Source organism: Phasianus colchicus, chromosome 3, assembly GCF_987193195.1.
Source record: "Phasianus colchicus chromosome 3, bPhaCol1.hap1.1, whole genome shotgun sequence".
Lineage (NCBI taxonomy): Eukaryota > Metazoa > Chordata > Aves > Galliformes > Phasianidae > Phasianus > Phasianus colchicus.
In genome coordinates, this window is record NC_143438.1 from 15,933,976 (window position 1) to 15,959,076 (window position 25,101).

General features: G+C 39.9%; 1 protein-coding gene across 5 annotated transcripts in view; it reads right to left on the reverse strand.

Annotated features, from left to right (window-relative positions):
* CDH20 (cadherin 20) overlaps positions 1–25,101 on the reverse strand; it is a 111,411-nt gene that overhangs the window by 45,521 nt on the left and 40,789 nt on the right. The window contains exons 1-2 of one of the 5 annotated variants that reach the window (XM_090137053.1): positions 16,757–16,799; positions 4,127–4,262 (exon numbers count right to left, since the gene is read on the reverse strand). The exons of 3 other annotated variants lie outside the window; for them this stretch is intronic. The gene's annotated coding sequence lies outside the window, so the exon portion shown is untranslated. Of the gene's footprint in view, positions 1–4,126; positions 4,263–16,756; positions 16,851–25,101 lie in introns of those variants that run through there. One more of the 5 variants, XM_090137052.1, reaches the window with a different exon arrangement.

The following is a 25,101-nucleotide window of genomic DNA, read 5'->3' on the forward strand; positions in this document are numbered from 1 at the left end:
AGATGCAGCCAGATTCCCAAACTAATCTCAAGAAGATAGCAAGAAATTTGAACAACAGTTGGGAAAAACAGGATTTATGAAAAGGTTTAAAATTTGTATATGCTGAGTCAAGAAAAAGACCAGATTTTATTAACAAGTATAATAAGAAGAGTGGTGATCTACTTATTTTCTTAGTTTCCAGGGGCAGCTGGAGGTAAATCTACTTTGAAGCAAGAGGAATTCAGGTTACAAGCAAATCAAAGTTTTAGTATCAGGTGGGTGAAGTATTGAGAGGGACGACTGACAGAAACAGTGAAATCTGCACTTTTGTAGCTTTTAAGGTAAGGTTAGCGAGTAGGCTAATGGAAGTTGTTCTGGTGACTTCTGATCTTGTATCAGAAGCAAAAGACAGAAGGAAGTTAGGAAAGTCCTATATTTCTATGAGCCAAAACATATAAAATCACATCTTACAATGTAAAAAAAAAAAAAAAAAAAAAAAAAAAAAGGCTTGAGTACTCATTTTGTCTTAGTCTTCTCCTTTGGGTCTTTTCACCCTTTTGCTTCCTCCTGTTACACTGAATCCATGTATGCTGTGAATTGCCTCTACTGTACAAGTGCTCAAATAAACCAGTTTATTAAGTGGTAGAAGCATGAGTGGTACTTTTAAGCATACGAGAACAGAACAAATGAACCTTAGGATGCATAGTGTTTCTTGTGACCATTAGAAAATACATGAAGAAAAAAACCTCAATCATCATGAGAAATTGGTCTTTCCAGGAGGGGAGATGACCAGAAGGTGCTTATCTGTGATTGCTGTATGTGGGGCTGTCTGAGAACAGTGCATTCACCCCAATGGCACTCTGCTCCCACTTCTGTAACAGCAGTGGGAGCATGACAGGCAGATCAGACCCATAGTCTTGTACGCCTAAATGTAATTTTTTAAGATTATCTCTGAGGTTGCACCCTCATTCTCTGTATTTTTGTGTTATAGAGTATTCTGTAATCCCTATAACTGCACAAAGGCTGGAATTTTATTTCATAAAATGATCATCAAATGATGTTGTATTGATTCAGAAAGGGCTTCTGTTTCTGTATATGTTAACTGAAGCTTTATGAAAACTCAAGTTAATATAAAAATGGTAGCTGGGCAGACCTTCCCACAGCTTGTAAAAGACCATTCTTCCCCATTGCCTTTCAAATTCCTATATAAGAAAAACTACCCACGCAGTTTCTTATTGATTCCTGTCTCAGAATACAGTTCCACAGTCAAAGTATCCAAGTGAAAATAATTAACTGATCCTTCCTAGTAAGTACAACACATTTCCAGTAAAACAAAGCGACTCCATCGTAACTTGTTCAACATTATGGGACACAGTAAATAATGCACATTTTGCATTAGTTCAGGCACAGAAGACCACAGCTATCTCTGCCTTTTAAAAATGATCAGAACTTACTGTAATAGTATATGTTCCTTCTCACCTCCTATAAGCTCACTATTCTGTTTGTCTAAATTCACTTACAGCTGGCATTGATTCACTTCTGGCCTACGCAATCTTACTTCGCAACACTCTCCATTATTGCATTCAACCTTGGATGTGCATATTTCAAAAGCAAGAAAAGTGCTTTTCCTTGCATAAGACTGAATTTTCCCTACAAGACTCTGGCCTAGCCTCTAGATTTGTACAGACTTTGCATAGGACAAATCTCACTTGCTTTACTCATTTGCACCCTTCAGCATACACAGGTGAATGGAAACATGAAGATATGACCTCAGGTTCTGCACAGGCACAGAAAAGAAGTACAGTTCCTAACTGTATTCTTTGTAGGCAGCTTTGACATTAAGATGGCAGAGTTAAATGTTTATATTATATCATTTGTGCCCATTAGCCTATTAATTGTCTCATTAGCAACAATGAATAACTGTGGGCACAAAATAGGCCTAAATAAATGAAAATTTTATTCAGGTGCTATTTATATTACTGAGACATAATTTGGAATGGAAGTGCAATATAAATTCACAGCATTACCTGTCAAAAATCTATCACATCTTCTCCAGCCACTAAAACATCTTCCCTCCAAGAAATACTTTTCCTGCCAATCACACGATAATAAGCAAAATAGAGCTTAAATGAAATTTTCTGCTTTTTAACGTCAGAATGATCTCCACTTGCATAACAGGAGGGGATTGGATTTCTTAATCAATATTTCATTCACCTACAATAGAAGAGTATAATATAATATAATAAAATATACTATAAAGTAATATAACGCAATATAATATGACACATATGGAATGCATGGTGTCCATTTTCCCTCGAAGATATGACACGCTTATGAATACGCATAGATTTGTGATCCTAGGAAGGGCAAACCCAACTCATATGCAATTCACATCCAGAGCTACTTGCACAGTTCCAAGTCACCTTTAAGCCCAGGGTTTGAGTCACAGTGAAGAAATTATCAGATTTGATTAAGATCTGTTGCTGCTAATTTCTTGATAAATACTGAAGGCGGAGTAATAAACCAATGAATGTGACTGGCTTAGGAAGCCACAGTGAAAAGTTACGTCTTTAGGAACATTTAAATAGGAGAGAGCTATCTTGCAAAACACGAATAGGGAAAGCATTGCAGGCCACTGGAGTGACGTGGAGACATGGCAGTCTGAGCTGTCCTGTTTCTGCACAGAGACAGTTTCAAGCAAAACTGTTCAAAGCTGGAACAGGGTTTTCTGCTTGTTCCTTGCTTTGTCTATGGCACCCTCTATGCTCCCTGCACCTTCCACCTGCCCCAGCGGGCAGAAGCTCCCAGAAGAACCCTTTCCACAGCCATTTTGATGAGGAACTCTCTTGCTACTGCCCTGGGCAGAGGGCCTGTGGAGGTCTCAGAGTCCCCCTGTGACAGCATCACCACAACACGTGGGGCAGGGAGCTGGCTATGCAGCTGGAGAGGTGGCCTTGACTAAGTAGAACAATTACTGCTTCTTGTCCTGTACCACATGAGGGAAGAGGAAAGTGCAAATTTCCTTGTGTGAAGCTATCCTGCTGATCTGCTTGTGAAGGTTTTCACCTGTTGCTGCAAAAGACACAGGAGACTTTCTCTGATGACAGTCCCCAAACTCCACTAATTTTGGTCAGTGCAGTCTGTAGCCGTAGTCCCTAACCATTTTGCTACAAAGGAAAATTGAATAAACTACAAGAAATGTGAACAGTGATTTGGAAAGAAATATGTCAAGGACGATAAAACTTTTGATTTCTGGTTTAACATTCATTCAGTATTTCAGGAGTAGCTGTAGTGCCTGTCCAATGCTATTAATTAGCATAACTGAGCTTCATTCACTGTAACTATTCTTTTCAAACACATATATTGTTATTTATTCCCTATTTTGTTTTCCCACAAGGCACATTTCAAAACAGCATGTGCTGTTTCTGACGCAATACCATATCAATCTGATTATATCGCACATAATGAAATATGCCCTAAGATAGAGCACTACAAGATATTTATTTAGAAGGACACCTTTGATGTTATGGGAACTAAGGAAATCTTTAAATTCTACTGAAATAAAAGTGAAATTTGATATCACTGTAATCAATCTTGATCCACTGCACAAGTCAGAGCTCTCTACAAGTGCAATTCTAATCTACTTCCAAACACAAGCTTCCAACTAGACAGTCAAGACAGGCGGGTTAGCTCTTTGAACAGGAATTTTCTGTAAGTACAAATAGAAACATATGGGTCTAATGCCTATTTAACAAATCAACTTTTCAATTAGAAGGCTTTTTACAACTTGTTTAAGAATAATGCGCCCATGTCACTGTCACCGTCACTCTTAAGTAATGCTTGGGTTTAAAATTAGAGCCTCACTGAACAGGCTTTTGATGAGCAAATAACGGAAGTATTCCTGAGCTCTTTATATGGATACCAATGACTGCAACAGACAGCTACTTAATATTTCTCAAGAACTGGTTTAGACAACTTGTCTAGATCCTGGAGGACACAGCAGATGCATTTGTTTCTTACCAACACAAAAATACAACGCTTCTTGGAACTTCCCTGTTTTCAAGCAATCCACCATACTCAACAAGAAGCTATAGGGAAAACATAGGTTATAGCAAAGAGAAAAAGAAACAGTAGTGTTACAACATACCTTTCTCTACGTTTGCACTTCTCTGCACTCCTGTCATTTGCTACAGCAGCTCAGCTTATCACTGCCTTTCCCTCATACACTCCTGGGCAGCACAACAGGCACTTCGGCAGCTTTGTTCTCTTTAACACAATTGGCTCTAAAGAAAAAGTTTCATTTGTACTGTAGCATGTGATAATTTTCAAGGAAAAAACAGACATCACCCCAAACCAATCAGAATATTCTTTGTCCAAAGAACTAGCCCCTTTCTCAACTGAGGCAGTAGTATGTGAATGAGGCCAGTAATCCACGAGGTGAGGTATATAGAAGCCATTCATTCAAAAAGATGCCGAGAGAACATAAGCTACGTGGGTGGATGGTGGGAACAATAGCAAACATTTCATGTTGAGGTGGCTGGGAATGAATAATGCATGTGTTGGGGAAACAGTTGACCCATTCTGGTGTGGGGAGGATGGAAAGCGTGGGTGTGGGAGGTATTTTCCTGATCAAGTTAGCATTTCCAATTAAAATCATCATCTGCCTAGACCCAGAAGACACAGTATGACGATGAAACAATGCATATATATCCAATGGGGAACCAATTACTGCTATATGGACCCACAAAGAAAGCTGCTCAGATGCAAAAATAATATTTTATGTAGGCAGGCAGGCAGACATACAAAAATGAAACCAAAAAACCAAGAGAAATGTTGACAGACTACGTGCTCTTTTGATCTATATTGTTTAGATATGCCATATAAATGAATGCTTCATCTCAGCTGAACCATCCTTTCAAATTATTGTTAATTAAGTAATAATCCCTGAGAAATCTGTCATTACCAACAGTTAGGAACTGGTTTATTATGTTCGCCCCAGGCTATTAATGCTCAGACACAATGGCCACTAATTGCAGTAAGAACTAATTTCCCTAGAAAGACACATGCATCTTCTAACTATCCAGCAGCATATTTTTGTTCTAAAACTTTACTTTTAACTTGTGTAACTGAAGTATTGATCAATCAGAAATTCTTTAATCATTTCTCAAAGAAGTCACCATTAAAAAAAAGAAGGCAGATTTTCATTAGTGATGTATGTTCTTAAATTTCTCTTGCAGACAACAACAACGACAGGGGTTATAATCCCTATAAACAACGCATCAGCTCCAAATCCAGCAATGCCAGCAAAAGCATTTTCAATCAATGCAATGAGCTTTGGATCAGTCCCAATAATTCCTTTAAAAACAAGGGGGGGGGGGGGGGGAGGACTGTCTGTTATTTCCTAAGTTCACATTATAGCTCTTCTTCTGTAACAATAAGAAATTCCTGGGATGTCAATGACCAAACTATGACATTTAATTCTGTCAGCTGTTTTCAGTGTAGACAAGCCAGCTGGCTGTAAGAATTACCATTAAGTATTGTTAAAGAGATAAATTGACAAAAGTAATCCAGAGGCAGGGAAAAAAAAAAAATCTACCTGGAATTTAAAGTGATTTGCTCCACAAACACTTCTTTCCTCTTCACAGGGGCAGAGTGTAAGGAAAAAGCTGCCATTGTCAATGCATTTTAACAGCACCCACATCACAATTTTAAAAGAACTGCCATTTCAGCTATTTCTTAAATAACCTCTTTTTTCCTCCATAATCATCTAATATATTTCTTTCGCCTTTTGACTAGTACGTTGCTTTTTTTTTTTTTTTAAATAAACTTACACATTCATTTTGCAGGAAATTGTATTTTAAAATGCTTCTCAAAGGTTTTTTTTATCCTTACACTTTCATTTGAGTTGAATTAATGCTGAATCCTGATTTGCAAAAATAGAGGAAAGAGAGGGAGAGAAAGAGAGGGAAAAAAAGAAGCTTAGTTTGTATCCCAGCTCCAAAACACACATCTCCAATTCATGTTTCAAAATCAATCTTACTGTAACCTTCATCTGTACTAATGACATTATTCTGATACTTCTGAAACACAAACAGCAGCAGTGTAGTTATCTACTGGACTAGATAGTCAAATCAGTTTTCTCCCCTTTTCTTCCCCAGTTCACATTTTGTTTTCAAGCCTTCAATGCCAGTTCTCACTTTATAGTTTTTCTCCTTTTTCTTTTATTCTTTTTTTTTTAAATTTTTTTTTTTTTTAATGTTCTTCTCTCTTTTTTCTCCATTAAGATTCGAATAGGCCAGTACCTCAGCCAATATGTCTAACATGTGTGAATAGACTTGCAGAAAAGCAGGGTCTCCTTTTGTCTGGGCCCGTATGGCTGTAAGTCATTCTGCACCGATAGGCAAGGCTTCTCTCTCTGTGGGAGATTTCCAATAATTGCCAGAACAAATTAAACTGGGGCTTATCTATTCCTCTCTCCTTTCAGCTTGAAAATGAGGGAACTGAGGAACAAGACCAATTTTAACAGGTGACAATGCGGCGCAGAAATAGATTGGATACAGCTTATGTGAAGTCATGTTGCATTGAGCAGTGGCAGGACACTGCTCTGAGGAGTGGGGTGGTGATGTGCTCCATGGACCCAGCCAATCCTTCTGATCTGACAAATAAAAAATGAGTTGGAGATTATGAGCAATCCATATAATCCCCATTGTGACAGGCAGAATTAAGAAAGGAGTATTTCTGGTCATACCTATGCGGATTGGGCTGCCCAGAAAAGCAGAATGGAATGTTGTGTATAAAAAGGACAGACATAGAATACCTTGGAAATAAAAAAGACGAGAAGCGCATAAGTAGTTCTCTGATATTCCCCCTCATACTCCCTACACAATCTCTTCCAGCACGCCCACCGTATGCCTTAGTCTATGGGCAAGTGTCATGAAGTGCAGAATTAACTCTTACAGAGAAGCAAAGCAATGAGGAGAGTTCTGCTTTGCCTCTGTGGTGAGCATTTGGTTGTCTGGGGCTGAAAAGAGTGTTTTAAGAGATAATATAGTTATCAGACACATATTTTCTATAGCAATGAGCTGTCATCTTCTTTTGCAGATGAGATAAAGGGAGTTCAAAGTGCTTTCTCCAGGCAAAGATACACTCAAAGCCATGCAGTGGAAATGAATTCTTTGTCAGTGTCTGACAGAGAGAGATGTGAACCATCAGATTTGAAAGGGACCTTTAATTTTTGGGGCTGATGAATGCCAGTGAGAAGTATTAGGATCTTCCCTTGACCGACATGATTACTGCTATCACATGAGAGTATGTCACTTTTCAGCATACTGTTGTCTGTCAAGCTCTGAAAAACCATCATTCTCTGTAAGCTAACTTCTCAACAACCACACTCCTTCAGTCAGGCTGTCCAATTCTCATAGTCAATGAGAAATTAATGTGAAAAAAAAAAAATAATAATCCAGCAGTACTCAATGTTAGGTTTCCTTCTATTTTTCTCTCTGTACTGTTCAGCAACCATTCACACAGAGAAGCTCCCTGTGTGTCCTCAACCACTGACCTTCAGATCACTGGCTGTGTCAGGATGGAAGTTAAGCTGAAACAGAAGGGGCAAACTGTAGGACCTATAGGACCTAAAGGCAATAAGGAAATAGGGAATAAATTGAAGGTTGGTGTGGTGCAGGAAAAGTGACTGAAGGATGAATGTGGAAAGAGATGTGATAGGACAATTTGATGAGCAAAAGGAAGGTTCTCTTCTGAGAGCAAAGAGAGAGACACCTCTACATCACCCATAGCAGGTTTGGAAGCTGTGGTTAGATGAGCAGGTGGAACTACAGCCTCCTTTAACCCAGTCTTTTCTCAGGCAGCTCCTAACTGTACAACACTTTCTGGGTTTAAGATTCACTACTGTCTTATATGATCTGCCAAAGCACTGACCATTTGCTACTCATGAAACACAGATTCTGAATAAAGAATACAAAAAAAAAAAATCAGAAGCAGCTTGTAATAGGGCATGCAGAAACAATGGCCCTCTATGACTCAGTTCCTCATTTGCAAAGCAGGAATAATGTGGTATCAGTATGTCATTTCACTCAGGAAGATGCCAAAAATCACTAGTCGTTTTTGCAAAACAGGGAGTAGCACAGAATTTGAAACCACACTGTCTTTGTTTTATCAGTATCCCATATCATGGCATCATGTAGCAGGCTGTCTGATGCTTAAGCACAGTGCTGGGTGCATTTCTCATTTACTGTACTTCTAGCAGACTCAGATGTGATCTCCCAATTGCAGGTAAGTGTAAGCTCTCTCGCCTTCCACAGGAGGCAAGCTGTGGAGGGCCTGCCGATAAAGACTGAGACTGACTCTCTCTCCTCTGATTTCTTTTTGGTTCATTTGATTTATTATTCTTAATTATTCTGTATTATCTCACATTCTTTTTAATAAATTAGTTTCTCCTATCTCAATTGAGTTTCTTCCTCTTCCTTCCCCCTTTCTCCCAAGAGGATGAAGGGGTGCCGCATGATTAACACTTCAAACTGCGACACAGTTACATACTTATACCTATAGTTGAATAAAATGGCTAAATACCCAGAAGATGAAGACCAACTCAAGAGCCATATCACATTTACTGAGATTATTATGACATAAAATTTTCATTTGGATTATTTCTTTGGGGGGAACAAAGAAGTGAAGGGTCTGTAGAGATATAGAGATTTTATGGACTTTGAAGACCATTTACAATTGCAGCTAATTGCAGCATGGCACGAGTTACAATGCTGATGTGTGGCCAAATCAATTTATACTCTTTATAGATTCTCTTCAGTATCATGGCCAGGGAAGCGTTGGAGTAGCCATCCCCAGAAGTACATAAAAGATGTGTGGACATGGCGCTCAGGGACATGGTTTAGTGGTGGACCTGGTAGTGTAAGGTTGATGGTTTAATCTGGTGATCTTAAAGGTCTTCTCCAACTGAAATGATTCAATAATTCTATGATATTTGGCATAGAACTCAAGACAAGAGTTAGCCTAGAACAAGAAAGCACTAAAATTTTGCTAATGTCTTTTATAAAGATGAGTCCACTCTAGCATCACATACCGAAAGCAAAAACATAATAACAAAAGGGAAATCATGAAAAATCAGAGGGATTGAAAAAAAGTAAAATGCAAAGTCACATTTTCAGTTTGTAATGTCAATCTGCAGAATGGCTTTTTGACCTTAATAACTTCTCCTACTTATCTCAGATAAGCAATTTTGTTTCTTAAACAGCCCATAACTGAACTAATTACTTTAAAAGACATTGTAATTTTAGATCATTTTTAAAGATCTCTGGAGGAAGCTATGGAAAATACTTAAGAGCTTCATTTTCCATTAGATTCTCCATAAAAAAAAAAGAAAAAGAAAGAAAGAAAGAAAAAAAAAGTGGAAGTTTTACAGCCTGATTTTCATTTCTAAAAACTATGAACAGTCAGCAAAACTGGAACAGCAAATCCATTCCAAATTGATTTTTTAATAGTTATAAGCCCATGAATTCAACTATTTCAGAAGCATGCACCTCAGAGACTGCACTGTTTTAGCCCCATACATTCTTGTTTCTAGCTATTGTTTTCAAGCAAGGCAGATAATGGCCAGTCACCATCCAGTGGGCAAATGCTTACATTGGAAAGGCGTATTTTTAGAATTTATGTAAATTAGCTTCTGCTTCCCTCTTGAAAACACAGCAAAGTCAATAAGACATACATTCCTGCAAAGAAAATAAGAACTGAGGCTTTAGGATCAATTTCAGACATTATTTATATTCAGAAAATCTTCCTTACTTAGGAGGAGTCAGTGAAGGGGTTTTAATGTCTATAAAATGGGCTAGATTGTCATTGGCTTTAATTAGTGCCACGCTGGAGAAATCTAAGTATAGGGTGAACGTGACCTTCCTCTTTATAAATAGGGAAATGCATTCATGGCAAGTAATTTTTTTTTTTTTTTGCAGAAAAATAAAGATCTGAACGTAATTGCATGCCAGGGTAAAGTTGGGGTTGACCTCTGAAGTCAATATACAGTGAAGAATGGGCAGTGTTCTCTGAGGAATGGACATCCATTCACCTGCCCAGGACAGACCTCTTGCCAAAGCCTCAGGAACTCTGACTCTGCTCAATCATGGCACTCAATCTGCCTGGCCTGCTGTTCCAAATGAGAGCAAAACCAATGACTTAAAAACACGAGATCTCTTGTCAGCTGGCTACGAGGCTGCGAGTGAACAAAGCTCTCTAGAGCCAGCCACGTTTACCTTGCAGAACTGAAGTCTGTTAGTCCTTTACACCTTCCTGTGGCTGTGAAAGGCTTCTAATGTAGCAAGGACTCCATTACAGAGTGCTGGATGCTCATCGGCTGCAGCCTGACCCTCGCAGCCTAGGTGGGGCCCAATGACCATCATGTCACTACTCTGCCAACTGCTCTGCAACTGCTGAATACATCAGTCCTTTCGATTGGCCTCGATTACAAATGGATCCAAAATAGCTTTTACCTCTGCAGTCCTAAATCACTTATTTTTGAACAGAGGACCAAAGAGGCTCGGCTTTCTTTTGATCGGACAATCTAACACCCTTTCCTGCCTGTTGAGGATCTCCTGTCTTGCTGCTCACAGTGCTAGGGCAGAAGTGGCATGCTGGCAGTCTCGTGTCTGCTGACCTCATGCTCAGAGCACAGAGTTCTCTGAAGGCCCCTGCAGCCACGTTTCTTCTTCATATACATTCATAACAATTTTTTTTTTTCCTGATTCTGCAAACCTAAATACCCAAATAGAAACAGGACCATTCCTACACACATCCTGTAGCAGCTTTTGAAGTGCTCATGTCACTCAGTATTATGACTCCTGGCTTTTTTAAAGCTAGGAAAGGGCTGGAAAATGTCATGAGTAGGAAACCTCTAAGGAACATCCACCTCTCACAGATATTTCTTGCTAATTCTAGAGATGGTATGTTCTTTTTTCTGAGGAGGACACTGAAAGGAGCTGTTGCTGAGGTGAGGCTTTAAAAGATGCAGTAGTCCTTTCAAAAGGGAAGCAGTGAAATCTTCTGTGTCCTTTCCAAATTCTTATCCAGTTGATTACATGTGTAAGACACACTGCTAAGCTCCATCACTAGAAGCTTACTTCCTGCTAGTATTTTCCACCTAGCTAAATTCTCTGTTGTTTCCTCTGTGTGTAGCAGTCATCTTCAGTCCCTGGACCATTTGAGAGCAAACACCCTTCAACTGCAGCTCTATCTTATTCCAGATGTGATCTGGAGAAAATTCAATGATTGTAGCCCATATAAAATCAACATAATGATGAAAAGTGTTATAACTGTTTGTTAATTATTCATCACTAATGTTACACATACTAATGTTTTCCTCAAATGATAATGCACCCACCTGAGCTGTAAACATGTTGTCAGAGAGCTGTAGTTTTTTTTTTTTTTTTTTTTTTAATTCAAACTTGGCCAAGACCTTTGCCAAAGAGGTAGAAATCAAGGTTCTGTGATTATAAAATCCCTTCCTCATCTAGGGATGAATTTAGAGAAGAAAAAAAGACACTGTTGATAGCTTCTAGAGCATCATGGAGCCCTTGCATCAGATTGAGCATGATTCAAAGCCACCACTACAGCACACATATGCTGTATATGCACAGCAAGGATGCTGAAATCTCTGCTGAGCACAGAACTGCTTAACACTGTCTGCAAAATTACCCTGTAGGCTGTCCAGCCTATTAACTACTGACGTCAACAAAAATAGCAATTGGAGATTCCTGTAGCTAAATATATTTTTGCCCTGTAAAGCTGTTTTGGGTCTAAACACAAAGATCTCTTCACAACCATGTGAAACAACCAACTCTCAGCAGTAATGCTTAATGGTTCTGTTCAATGTAAACTGTGCACTTAGGAGTGATCATGGTATAATTATAGAAAAATGCATTAACAAATAAAGCTTTAAAGGAAAAAAAGCACTCAAAATCAGATAGTTAGCTGGAAATGAAGTTGTGAATCTAGGTAAATTCAATGCAAACTGCAGTCACTCTAAATAGGAATAGCAATAAAGAAGCCTTGGTATTATATTGTTATGAATGGGATGGTGAGTGGTCTCCTGTTGTTTCACTTTTTCTAAATTCTGCCAATAAATGCTATTAAAAGGAAATAAAATTAAGCTGTAAAACAGAATCTTTTGCAGGGGTAACCAAAACAGAGTAAACAATGTCTGTCTCCAGTTTTGAACAGGAGGCAGCAAGGAGCTTTCCACTCAGTAAAACTATGCCCATGCTGCAATTTTCTTTCCTTGCAAGACCAAGAAAGAACAAGGATAAGTGAGACCATGGGCTACAGGCTGTGAGCACTGAGGTGAGCTATGGTGATGGATGTGATCCTATCACCAGATAAAACGTGTCTGTGAATGCGTATGCTTGCATACATAGATGTACATGCACATTTTTAGTTAGCTTAACATCAGGTAAAACGTTATATTTTATTATATTTTAACCACTGTCCATAAAGGAGAACTTAGAGGGGAATGGTGACTGGCTGCTGCTGGGAGGAAGGAGGAGTCAGTGTTGGGACACATGGGACAAGTTCTGCCCTGGAGTGTGAATTGGCAAACACAGCTCCCCATCCCAGTCAGAGTGTGCATCCAGGGTGTGAACCCCATTCTGTGAACTCTCATCCAACTGAGAGCTGCCAAGTACTAGTTTCTAGCAAGCAGGAAACAGCAGTTTCCAAAATATGCATGGTTTGAAAGGCAGAGCAGAAAGCTGCTGCAGGTGAGCTGGGAGACACTACCTAGGTGACCCTGTATAAATCCAACTTTGCTGGCATCTCCTTTTTCTCTGGACTTGAAATCACAATGAATACTGCAAGCAGCAGATAAGCATAGTAAGTTCAAAGCTGTTTTGTGTTTTGGATGTGGCACTGCATTAACATGATGAAAATCAGAGGAGCTCATGCTCAATTATTTAGATTTGTCTCATCTGTCCAGACTGAAGAACTATATCAGGTCGCAGAGCAGTTATCTCAGTCTTTTATGTCAACAGATGACAAGATTTTTGTTACACAGGAAAACTGGAGATATGTACATCTTCTGGGGTTTGATCACTACACAGCCTGGCTGCACGCCTCAGCAACACATGAAATATGCAGCCCATGTCAGCTTCTCAACAGGCACATCCCTGGCAGTTCTTGTGAGCTCCGGTCTCAGCAGGAGATAAGATGCTATGCATCATTAAATCAGCACCAATCAACCACCTATTACTGGTGCAGGAGAAAGGCTCATTCAACAAGTGTTCCCAGTGAGGAATAATCACTAATAATGAACACTGCATGAATTCCAACAATATCTGTTGAAACATAAGCCAGAAGACCACAAAAACATCTTCAGTACTACCAAAGCTTGAGCACAAGCACTAGAATAACATGCCAAAAGCTGTTTGAAATTAGATATTTGGAATAATATTTATGTGCTTGTTTAAGGCTTCTCAGCTCTGACAGCTTTCAGACAAAGCAGACAATGTGGCTGCAAAAAAAGTTATCACACACCTAGTAGGGTATGCAGTCTCCACTTAATATGACTGGAAAACATCAGTTTCCTATCATGTAACAGATATCATTTGGGACTAATTTTCCGTTGAAATAAACACTTTCTTCCAGGCTTCCATAAGAAACGAAATAAAGCTTTTTTTTCTTCTTTTCTTTACTGTTGGATATTATGTGGCGATTGGGATAAACAGAATGAGAAAAAAAAAAAATAAAAGGTCAAACAATACTAAGTTTCTCATGTTATGCTGGAAGCACTAGGCATAACCTGTTCTGCATAGACAAAATATTACTGGTCTGAACAGCTTGTCTTTGACTAAGGAGGTTCTAATCTCTGCTCTCCGGGAGCAATTCTGTCTCATTATCACCTCACTTAGGCAGCATGTTGCATCTTGTCTTTGGGTGTCTCCAAACCTCCCTTCAATTTTCACTCCAAGAAAGAAAGAAAGAAAGATTTTTTTTTTTTTTTTTTTAATAATAGAGTAGAATCACAGAAGGGCTCAGGTTAGAAGGGACCTCAAAGCCCACCAGTCCCAACCCTGTGCCATGGGTAGGGCTACCACCACCATTTCAACCGCCTAGGGCTCCATCTAACCTGGCCTTGAGCGCTTCCAGGGATGGGGCACCACACCTTCTCTGGGCAGCTGTGTCAGAGCCTCACTGTCCTCTGAGTGAAAGACTTCTCCCTAACATCTAACCTTAATTTCCTTTCTTTTAGTTTAAATTCATTCTCCCTTGTCCTAACACTATGAGACCATGTTCTTGCACCCTCCAACGGACTTTTAAACACTTAGCACCCTTTCAGTGCAAATAAATGTTCCTTTCTTTAGCATGTCAGGGTTCACTTGGCTTACAGTGCAATGGGGATATTGACATTTGACTCTAAGGATGGCACGCAATATTTGCTGGCACCCATTATGCCCATATGTAACCTCCTGAGGCTTTGCAGATGTTCACAGGGCTCAGGGATGCCCAGGGCTCCTTTTGCCAGCAAGAGAGCAGCCTCAAAAAACATCTGTGCAGCCTCACTTTTTTGTTTTTTTTATTTTTGGTAGCTTTGCAACTTAAAAATACAGCTGCAGATCAAACCACGTTGCTGGAAGTAATATCACTTGTATCGTAAATCTTAAGAATAAAGAATTTTAGCTGGATTTCCCAAAGAAAAGGGTGTACAGTCGTTTCTTACTGCCTGTCAGTCCTCATCTAATACAATTGGAATCCATTTAGTCAATTTCAACTCTGTTTGACAGAGAAGATGTTATAGCAGATAAGGAAGAGGATTAAATGTGATATACCCAAAGGACTTCTTTTTCCACAGCAACTTTGTATATTAACTTCTCTACAAGTACATCTGCTTTTTTAATGTGCTACATACATGTTTGCTTGAGCAGTTGTGTAATAAATATCATCTTTTTAATGCGTATTTACAGTTTAAAATATGCCCTAAGATCTTAATTTGGAATGAGAATGATAGCGTGCAATTAAAATCTGAAATGAAATATAGCAGGAACACTGTAGGTTGTAACTGCAATTATTACCAGGAGAAGATGACACGCTGAGATACAGTCTTGTCTATCATTGTGTGAGTGCAAGTTCTGCAGGGAAAGAACCACTATTTGTTATTAGGTTATACATTGCCTATCATGATGGTCACCTTGATCCTCTCTGCTAAGGTATAAGATAAAGCCAAGCAGTATCATCTGTGATCTAGTGCTTGATCTAGTAGGGGGTTGGAACTAGATAATCTTTGAGGTTCCTTCCAGCCCAAGCCATGCTATGATTCCATGATGACCATGCATGACAGCAGAATATTTGCTTGCTTTTAGAAGATGGCAGCAACGATGCATCTTCAGGAAGCCCCATGTGGTAAAAGTTAGTGACCTTTTAATGGTGACAGTTATATGAAATGGTTTGAATAATTATCTATGAAAAGATCCTTTTGTATATCTTTACAGACATCCTGCAATGAGATGCTCTTTTGTGGCATTTTCATTTCCATTCTAAACCACATTAATGATTCATTGAGTTGGAGAATCTGATGGAAAGGAAAAAAACAAAATAACAGGGTGCTTCTAATGTTATCACTTAGAGGCTCTGCTGAGGAACCTCTGTGGCAGTAGTGGGTGGGATCCCTCCAACACAGTAGGGAATGTGGGGAGCTCTACCTCACACCAGACACTCTCACCCCCCCCACAGTCATTCCCAAGCAGATGGTGGGAGAAGACCATCTGAAACAGCTGCAAGCAGCAGTAAACAAGCTGCAAACAACCCTACCAAGGGAAATTCTCATTTGGTGGTGCTGGCTTTATCATCTGCATCTGAAAGTTTGCAAGTCATCGTTTCTGTTTAATTCAATGTATACCATACTGCAATAGAAATCAAGATGGGGGATGAAAGAAGAGGTGAAAATTGGAGAACAGGAACTTGTGTAACAGACAAAGCAGGGACCTGAAGGCCACAATGCAGATTAAAACAGTAGGTTTTATTTTGTTTGTTTTTAGCTGTTTCCTTCCTCCCTCCCGCTACAGACGTTCAAGGCAATATCTACAGAGTAAGAAATATCCTGCCTATACAGGAGACGAATATAAGCTTAATTACATCTGTGTGCTTTTGCAGGAAATCACAAAGGTGATGGACCCACTTGTATTAATCTCATCAAAACTCTTCTGCATTATTATAATGCTCCAGGAAAGTTAAGCCCACGTAGATCTAAACCCTTCTCATTCAAAAGTGAGACCCTAAATCAGCAATTCTTTTTTTGTTCTGCATTTTCAGCATGAGAGACAGAATAAGATATATGTTTAGAGAATGGAAGCAGGCTCCACAATGCCCACACAGACCTAGACAGGATATGAAATGGAAATTAGAAGCATTTAATGCCATATGTTTCTTTTAGCCTGTCGGTGAAACTTAGAACAGTGGTGATGACAACTGATAACAAATATCAATATTAATCTTTTCAAGGAAAAGTTACTTGAGATCATTATGAAGCTAAGACACAGTTTTGTGAAATTCACAGGTGGCACTGTCAGAAGTCTGACATAGTCTCCATCAACCTTAATTTTTCTCCACAGTTCCTGAAAGAAAGTTGTAGCAAACTAGGGGAAAAACACTATAATGTGATGGAAAGTAGCAGTAACAGCAGGGTAACAAAGTCTTTAGCTACAGCAAATAAGGACAAGCCCAAACACAGCAGCTGTGGTTGCAAAAATAAAGAAAAAGAGCTGCTTACCTTTGGAAGGCCTCACATAGGCAGGATTTTCCAGCAACATACCCTCACCTCCACTGCCAACCCTTCAATGAAGTCTGGGAAGGGGGGCATCCTGGCTCCACCCCTTCTGGTCACTAGCTACATTGCATGCACCTGAGCTGCCCTGGGTTGGCCCTGCCTTCCTACCAGATCCTCAATCATTGGTTCAAACCATGACTAGATCATCTTAGAGGTCATTTCTAGTCTTAATGATTTGATGATTCTATGACTCATGGTATTTATATCAGACAAATTCTCTAAGTGCCATTGCAGGTGGGGATAGTGCCACAGACTCAAGGAGCTTCTATAAAGTGATGAAAGACACCTCAAATACAAAATTCAAGTAGCAATCAAACAATCCTAGTTTTCTTTAGAGTTGAAATATTCTTAAAAAAAAAAACAAAAAACAACAACAACAAGAAAAAACACCTCAAGTGAGAACAGTATTTCAACATCAACTTTCCTAGTATTTAAGTTGGGTAAATCTTGTGTCATGCAAACAGGTAGGGTAGAAGTGACAGTGAGATTTTTCCACTGCCACTGATGGAAGAAGCTGCCACAGAGAACATGAGAAACACTGACCCTAGGACTCTGAAAGGAAATGAGCCCTGTGAGGCTCTTTCTTGTTGATTTTTCAGTCAATATCTTCACGAATTCACTTGATACAATATCTTCAGACCCTAATTAAGATGCTGGCAGGTATAGTTTGTTTGAATTTCTGCCAGGGGATTTATTCTAATCTCCTCCTTTTCTGTAATGCTCGTCTGGAAGGGCAGAGAAAATGTTTCACTGCTTCTTGTGAAGGGGACTCTGTCTGATACTCACCTAATTGTGTTAGAAATCCCTGTGAATCTGGGCAGAAGCAAAACATCACCCAGACGTGTCACCTCTTGGGTAATCAGCACTCGCTGCCTACAGTGCACTGACTCCCCGGCTCACAGCAAGTGGTACAGGAGGACTGTGCTGAAGGAGCTGGAGCTGAGGGAGATCACTTTGGAAGGTCTGAGTCAAGAGAGTAGAACTGGTCTATACGTCACAGATCATATTCATCAGAAAGTCAGAAGTGGAAAAATAGCATCAGTCTAGACCATTCCCAACACAACTACTCAGCCAGGACCAAATTTGCCACTGATGCATATTAAGAAAGCACTTCATGAATAGCTCGCAGAATAAGGCTGCCCTCAGCATGAATACTTCTATTGCAAACTGGCCACAAGCAGGGAAAAGTGCTGCTTGAACAATATCCAGTGAATATGCTATTCAGCTGATTTGTATGGTTGTTGTTTTAAAAAAATCAACAAAACCTCCTCCTCTTCCCACTATTCAGCATGCTCTGTTCATCAGAAGAGGTACAGCAAGTCCCTACCCTTGCATACATCTGGCAGCCCAGTCCACAGGGAAAAGTTTTTCGTCAGATGGCAGCGGGCATGGAACAGGCTGCCCAGGGCAGTGGGCATGGCTCCAAGTGCAAGAGTTCAAGGAGTGTTTGGACAGTGCTCTCACTGGGTTTGGATGTTAGGTGGTGCTTTGTGGAGCCAGGAGTTGGACCCAATGATCCTTGTGGGTCCCTTCCAACTCAGGATGTTCTATGATTCTATGAGATGTCCTTCTGCCTTCTTCCTCTCCTAGTACTCCACCTCTGCTTCTCCCCTTGCACCCTGCTGACCATTACTCCCATGAGCAAAGTCATTCAGGGCTTTTCTTTCACATTTTGATTGCTGCAGCACTTTCCTCCCCTCCTATCATTTGCTTTGGCTCAATGCACCATTTGCTCATGGCCTGGTTTATCTGTGCAAGCTAAATGGAAGTCACTTGTGATGCATTCATCCAGGGATGTGCACAGCCAGGAAGAGTACAGCACAGCCTGACATTGTGCATGGAGTGGATCTGCTGTCTTGCCAGTCCTAACAGTCTCGGGACTAAAATATCTGTCTTTATCAAGTGCTGTGAATATGGCTGACTTTAATTAAGTCCAACAAAGATATGCTGGGGCTCAGCAGGCTTGCATTTTAGATGCTAAGGTATGAAGGTAGTGGCATCATTCCATTCCATGCATTAAAATGAGGATTCAGCATGAACCGCACAATTAAGGACAAAAAGAAAAAAAAAACGCAATTGAATTGAACCTGACAGCGTGCAAGGAATCAATAGCTTTATTTGCTGCTTAATGGTGATGATACTGTTTTCATTTCATTATATGTGAGTCACAACCAGCTTTGTGCTGGCGTAATTGTATTCCTCAGCAAGTAAACTGAGGCATGCAATTTGCACCTGTTAAAGAAAGCTTATTTAAGACTATCATAAATTGGTCCTGAGCAATGAAATCAATTTGCTTCCAATCTAGCACACTAGATACTTTAAGCACGATATCCTTTTTATTTTTTATTTTTCTAAAAACAAAATGAAATAAAGATTTCATTTTACTGACGAGACTGAAAAACCAAAGGGGCTGTAGCAATGCATCTTGTGATCTGTGCCCCACAATGACCTGCTTCAGTTTTCACATGTTCAGGATTACATAGCAAGCCCTAACTTCCTCTGTCTCTGTGAAGTGACTCCAGCTTTTGGCAGTGGTTGAACACACTGTATTTATTGCCTTTCCTTTTCATGGCCTCTCAACCAAAAATATCACATAAAAGAAGCAGAAAGAGGAACAGAAGTGGGTGAGAAAAGAACTTAAAGGAGGCAGCTGAGGAAGGAATGTTGGTCACAAGACTGAGGTCATTGTAGGTGTTTTTTAAGAACGTTGTAATGAGGAACACTCTCCTCATTCATATTTACTGGAGTCTTACTCAGTGGTTCAGCTTTGAAGTGGTTCCGCTATGATGTATCTGAAAAGGCACAGAGCTGCAAATGAGTTTCAGTAGACTATGGATGCAAGGATGCACTAGCAAAATGTGAAAAAGGTCTGGGATTGCCACCCATGACCAACCCCTTTGTCTTTGTCCTCTTCTCATGGTCTATTTTGCCCAATTCCTCTTTCCCCTCACTGCCTGCCTCTGTTTTTAGCAGCCTACTTTTCTCCAGCATCCTGGTGAGCGCTGTGTATGTCATCATCTGTATGTGGAAGTCAGATGGAACCCTCCAGGAGCCTGGGGAGCTCCCATAAACTGGGTAACTCCAGGCAGCTGCAGAGTTCCATGAGCCTAGGGCCCAGCTCAGTGCCTGCAGCAGTCAGAAATACCCAGACACAGCCAAATCTAGCCCATGTGTCCTGAGCTCCCAACTGAAGGTAAAACAGAGAGACGCTGAAGACAATTCTGTCTCTCATCCAGCCTTTAGAACAAGGATACAAATGTTATTTCTTCTTTTTCTTCAGATTTAGGCTGAAGTGGCAGCTTTCTCCCATTTAAATTTTATTTGTTTTTGCCCCAATGCTCTCTTTTTCCTCCTTCTTCATCCTGGAATACCTGTGCCACTGCTGGATGTTCAATAGTTCATGTTTTGTGGAAGCAAAGGGACTCATAATTATTACTGCCATTTCCAAATTGCCTTTGCTTCATTGATCTGTCCTTAACTCCAATCTCAATTACCAGGGATTGCACGTTTTAATATCACTCTGAATTGCTAAAGTGGGGAGCTTTAAATAGCTCAACTGTCATATCACAGCTGAGGCCGAATATTGTTTTCCTCTAATCAAGAAATGTTAGCTGTGGAGAGGTGTTGAGGTGGGCCTGACAATAGGGTCTCTGCATGAGAAAGGCAGATTTTCATGGCTTTGTGTAGAACCTGAAGATTTCCTTGGGGACCTAATGAATTAAACATTAAGCCTATGTATATGATAGTAGATATAATTCTATGATTAAATTCAGAAAAAGAAAAGCATCCACATATGAAGACCTCCAAGACTTTTATGTCTCACAGCATAATTGGGAGTTAAAATGCACCGTTATTCTAAGATGTTCTACAACAAAAATCACACTATGGATGTCTTTTATTTCACATTGATTTTCTGCATGAAATACGTTCATCTTGAGAGGAAAGTGTCTACTTGTTTCCTGACTGCAGACCTTGCAAACTGTACATAGATCTTTCTGGGCAATGTCTTTTTCACAACTACCAAGCAGGAATGTCTAACTGGCCAAACTGTGCCACAGCTGAGCCGTATGCAGTTTTATTGGCCCATATTGCTATAAGGCAGGTTGCGACTAATTAGCTGTCTGAAAACATTTCTGAGGATTATAGAAACTTCAGAGTCTGTCTGCCTATCTGTATTGAGTCTTCAGGGCACAGCGAAGAAAAAGCAGCAAAAGAAAGTTGAGAGTTTTGTTAGACCTCCCGAGCAAGAAGGTGTTCTTTTTAAGTGGTAATTTTTCAGAATAAAGTTACATGCAAATAGAAGATAAATATTCTCCCTCCCCCTCCTCCTTGGGCTACCGAACACCTTACTAGATGTTTTTCAGTGTAAGAGGAACCCCTGACAGAGGACCATCAGTTTCTTGGAATAGTAACTTGGGATCTCTTCTTCAAACATTCCTGACCCCTTTTCTCATTCAACAGAGCCGAGGCCAACTGTGTAATGCAAGGCAAGGAAGGACTTTAAGGGAAGTGCAGATTAAGATGTGTTGCCTGCTCCTTCCCTTGATAGTTTCTGAGAATAATCAAGAGAAGTCTTTTTTGAGCAGCTGACTTCCATTCCTCTCCTTTCCCATGCATTAAGACACGTACAGCCTGAAGGAAAGAAGAAAACATGGTCATGGAGACCTTTTGAAAATAACACGCCTTCTCTTCAAGTTGCTCAAAGCTAACATTCTAACTTCCATTTCATGAAGTCAGAATGAATGTTTTGAGTTTTGCTCTGGTGTCAGAGTTGGGAAATTTAATTTCCATGGGCTACCAGAGTGACTGCCAAACACCAGACAGACTTCGTGGCTTCACTTACTTCTGGCTCCAGGGGGAAGCACGGGTGAGGGCACTGCCCAAACTATCAAGGAGACTGTGATGACAAATACATCCAGTACTTGTCAGCAACTAGGTACTGTGCAGGCAGAATAGACAGAGACCACACACCACCATGCTATTTACCCAGAGTAGCTTTTTCAGATTAGAGAAGTATCTGATTCTAACAGCTGGGATGTTTGACTCTGTGGGCCTGTATAGCCCACAGAATCACATTTTCTCTAAGTGTAGGTCTGATGCCTAACGACATAATTTATTCAGCCTGGTTTGTGGAGGAATTTCTATTTTACAAGTTATATTGATTTAAGAACAGAAGAGTATTGTTTTGTTTTTCTCAAGAAAGAAGGTACTGCAGAATTAGAAAGAACCTTTATGTTCAAAACAACAGGCCAGAATCACTTTCCATAAACACTAAAACATCCCTGTGCCTAAAGATCCACTAAGCAAAATCAGGTTGCAAGGTCCTGATTGCGATCAGATAGCTGCAGTATGTTAACAGCCTTTGCCTGCCTGTACATGAGGGGGAGTACAGAGAGAGAAATGCTTTCATGGAAAACAAAGAAAACAGCACTTTTGTGATTGCTTTATTAGGGCATTACGAGTTTCCAGACGAGCGAGGTAAACAACTGTTTTTTATTAAAAGTAGCAGATCAATGCTACAAGATCAGCAGGAATTGAGAATAAAGCAGAAAAGAGAAGAGCGTATCTGCTTAGCTGCACCTTCTCTGCGCCATTTTTGTGACCCAATTTAAAATTTCACCAAATTTAAAACCTATACTGAAATGTAGCCATCTGCCTATGCTGAGGAAGGGCACACGTCTGTGCTATGCACGAGCAGAGGAGTGAATGCATGACTCAGTGGATCAGCTTTCACTGGATCTCCAGTTTTATGTGAAGAGTAAGATAATAGAACCCCAGAAAGGTTGGCTTTCTGTCTTTCTCTTGGCCATGGATCAGATTCCTGATTCCAGCTGCTATGACCGTGGTCATGGAGGAAAGTGGAAGTCAAGAGCTTCTGCTTTTCTCCCAAGCTGGAGCTGGAACATGAGTGGAGTTGATCAAAAAGCAGAGACGCAGGATGAGACTTGTGGCTGGGAGCTTTGAAGATTTCTATAGAGCTAATTGCCAAATTGGTTTAAACCAAAAGTCAATGACTATACGGGCATCTTTCAGCTTGCCTCTTCACTGAGGTTGGAAAACTTTAAATCTCATAAACTATATGTCCTTTTGCCAGCATGTCAGTATAAAAGCTTCTGTTAAGATGGGAAAACAAGTGATGCTTATGCAAACAGTCAATACAACAGTACAACTATAGGGGTAGCTATACCAGATTTTTTTCCAGTATATCTACCTAGGAAAAACTCATGGTCTTTGCGAATTATGTGTTTGGGTTATTAAGAAAGCAAAGATGCATTAGTCTATGTTTGAAAAACATTAGAAAGAAGATTCAAATTTGGAAATTAGAAAACAAATGTTGTAACTTATGAAAACTTGACTTCAAGAATGATTATTGGAAAACTGTTCTCTTGATAGTCCCTCTATTACATTTTGAGCACCCAGCATGACATTAGAATATCTGAGAATTTCCATGTATGTTCTAAACATCATTGTTATATTAATGACAAAACTTTATCTCATACTGTGGTAAAAACAGTCATTTAATGATTCAATACTTTTCTGTATCCTGCCTAGGAGATAAATAATCATCAACAGCTGAGTGAAGTAAACTAGTCAGCTCACACATGTCCTTAAGACTATTGCTGACTTCTGTGGAAACTGCAAAAGTGAAGTCAATCTGGTTTCTGTTTGGTAAATTCACACACAACCAAATTTTTCAAAACTGAAAAATGTTGTCATGAAATTCTGTATGACTAAGATTACTCCTAGTCTCCGGAATAAATGACTTGTTATTGCAATAAATAAGGAAAGCTAAATTACACATAGCAAATGAGTGTACAAGAGCTCTTTAAGCGATCCATTACCCTCTTTATATTATTCTGTTTATGTGATATATTACAAAACTCAGACATTCAAAATGAGTAACCCATTTCTTGTTTTATAGTGGATGCAACATGGGAGGAACAAGATAAGGTGTATGTCTTCTTTGGGTTAGTCGGCTATACTTCTCCTGGGGGGAAATCATAATGTGCAGTTCAAGTGGTGATAACAGACCACAAACTGAACAAGACTCAAAAATGTCCTGCTGGTACTAAAAAAGGAAGTGCCATACTGGGATGTAAGAACAGGGAAACAGCAAGACATCTGGAACAGCCTTTCTCATTACACTGGGCACTGAGGAAGCTTCATGTGGGGCCGCGTCCATATTTGTCCATATTCAATGTGTGTGTGGCTCAAGTGGAGGCATGGCAGAGGCAGGCACTGGAACAGATTAGAGGTCTGGAAAATGTGGCCTCAGTGTAGAGCTTTAAGAAACGGCAGCTAATTAGCCAGAAAAAGAAGGAACTAAGGAAACAGTATTATAATAGTCATCAAGAACGTAAGATAGTGTCATGAAAAAGAAAGGCATGATTTGCTCCTCTGTGCCCAAGGTGAAGCCTACACAGTCAGGTCAGGGAGGGGTGGATTGTGGATGAGGACCACTTTGTGCAGATGGGCCTCATCAAGCATGGTGGCAGGCCACATGGGGAGGTTCTTGTATCTCCACTTGAGGACATCTTAAAAAACAGGCTTAAATTGGAAGAATAATTGATCCTGTGTTCAGGAAGGGGTGGCCTCTTGACCTTGCAGCCCTACTTTCTTTATGTTCTACAGATGTACAACTGCTGCTAAGTCAGTGCAGAGTACTGACACCCCTCACCCTGGCTTCTGCCTTCACCAGTGGCTGGTCACAGAGATTTCAGAGGGTGTGCAAAGATCCTGTACAAATGCATGACCAAACCACATTAGTGTGTGGCTTCCCATTTGAAGAAAATAGCTTTATGATCCAATACGTTTTTAAGATGATCCAGGTAATCAATAGATACTTCTGCTATTCTGATATTTCAATAGATATCAATAGCTATGGATGTATGTTGATACATATATATTTCCAAACTCTTAATTTTGTCTTTTTTTACTAGACTCTTAGCATCAGTGATAGCTAGTGACAATGAATTTCATATTTAACGGTGCTCTTGAGTAAAAAAAGAGAACCCTTCTAAGCAGTTTGTTGTGTGTTATAAAGAAAAGGTAATTGTGAGTTCCTAAGTTGCTTTCTCTATAATATTCATTACTTAGTATACATCTATCATGCTCCATATTATTTGTTTAATCTCCAGACTAAACAGCTTCAGGATTTTCACTGTCTCTTCATATGGAAGTCTTTTTGTGTCTCTAGCAATTTTCATCACCAGTCCCTGAATCATCTCTGCTGAACTAAACAGCACGTACAAACCTCTTTCTTTTGATTGAGGCAATGGAAATAAATG